Source organism: Triticum dicoccoides, chromosome 6B (genome assembly GCF_002162155.2).
Source record: "Triticum dicoccoides isolate Atlit2015 ecotype Zavitan chromosome 6B, WEW_v2.0, whole genome shotgun sequence".
Lineage (NCBI taxonomy): Eukaryota > Viridiplantae > Streptophyta > Magnoliopsida > Poales > Poaceae > Triticum > Triticum dicoccoides.
Window position 1 is genome coordinate 687,119,660 of NC_041391.1, and position 1,944 is coordinate 687,121,603.

The window sequence follows — 1,944 nt, forward strand, 5'->3', positions numbered from 1 at the left end:
AATGAGTTTGATAATAAATAAAACTTGTTCATGTGTTGCCAAAAAAGGATCATATATGTCAACATAAATGTACATGTACTTATAAAAATGAAAGTGTTTTTACATGTGTAATAAAAAAATGCATGCAAATCAAAATAAATGTTTGTATATTTCAAAGAAATATTCATCTGATGGACAAATGCTCAACCGCATTACCTTGACCATGTGCATTACTAGCCCTGCGACTCATCAGGAGTATGGATCACCCAACTGAAAAAAGAGTATGCTACACATGTTGCAGCTACCAATCCAAGCCATTTTAAGAGATTCGCATGTGCAACTCCTCTGCCTTATTATGTTTGAAGGAAAACAAATTTGAAATGATTCATATTTTCTCTTTTGCAGAAAGAATCCAATGATGTGGAAACAACATTTTGAACTTTTCAAAAATTCTTAAAAAAAATCTGGCGTGTTATAAAGATGATTTTCCATAAACATTTGAAATTCAAGTTCAAATGCACATTCATTTGGAAGGTAAGGGAAAACAAATCATGCATCAACATTGATGTTGTATTGTTTGTACTACATTTGAAAAATAGTTTTCACTTGGTTTTCATCAAAGAAAATATGTTTCAGCTGCACCACCTCGGGTGCAATCGTGTCCTCTGTTAATGATAATCTAGGTCAAAAACAAACTCCCCCATCCCCTAACCTTTGTGGCAATTCCATAAAAGCTCACATTCCCAAACTAAATATTGTGAATAGGGGTGGCGCTAGGGGTCAACCTCTTCAAGGAACAACGAGAAAAGGCAAGAAGTAGTGGCACTGCCAAATGGGACGCAACAGGAGCAATGCACACTAGAGGAACATTCTCGCATGAGAGAGAAAACCATGAAGGGAAACGAGGGCAGCATGTATGCATTCGCACACTAATCTGATCTATGGATTGGTCGGTCCAGGGAAAGAGAGTTAATCGCATGTTGGTACCACACTTACGCACCTACTCACGAATCAGTACCGCTACTCATGCATGTCGCAGTTCAGTACCAACTCAGGGCCTAAGTGGTGCATAACGGGCTAAGGAGCGTATAACAGTGTATTGATGCTGTATCTGACCGGCGGGACCCCCTGTCAGGTGCTGATGTGTCATGCTCTTTTGCAAAAAAGACCTTCAGTTTATATTTAATCGCGTATATACCCCTTGTTTGGCAGAAAAAGGTCCTGGTACAAAATACTATGTGCCTTTCGTATTTTTTTACAAAATAGAAAATTGAGCGACCGTCCGCCGGAAATCGACCCCGCCGAGTCGCTCGCCGTGCGCGCTTGCTGCCTCTGCCCCATGCCATCCTATGTGTCAACTAATACGCGTATAAGTCTTTAAACTCGACGTTCTGGTTTTTATATGATATTAAAAATTATTATATGTTCATCGCATCGTACGATTAAAGAAATGTTCGCCGCATCCTTTAATATGTATATATATTGCATATTCTAAAAAGTTTAAATGGCAAAAGTTAACCACACGCGCATGCTGCCGGGTTTCGAACCCGCAATGTGCCGTTGGAAGCATTAGCCCGCTGCCGCTGCGCTAGTGTTACCATTACTTCAATAGGGACGCCTAAATTCTTTTATACCTTGCGACTTTCGGTTTTTATGAAGTAACGCGCGCCCGTCCGCCGTAAATCGATCTGCGCCGAGTCGTTCGCAGCGCGCGCTTGCTGCCTCTGCCCCACGGCATCCTATGCGTCAACTCGTTCGTATACGTCTTTAAACTCCGAACAGTTTTGATTTTTATACGATATAAAAAATATTATCTGACATTAAAAAATGTTTATCGCGTTGTATGATTAAAAATATGTTCATTGCATCATATATTAAAAGTTCATCTTATAAAAGCGTAGCGTATATTAAAAATGTTCACCACATCTTTTAATATATATATATATATATATATTAAACATTTAT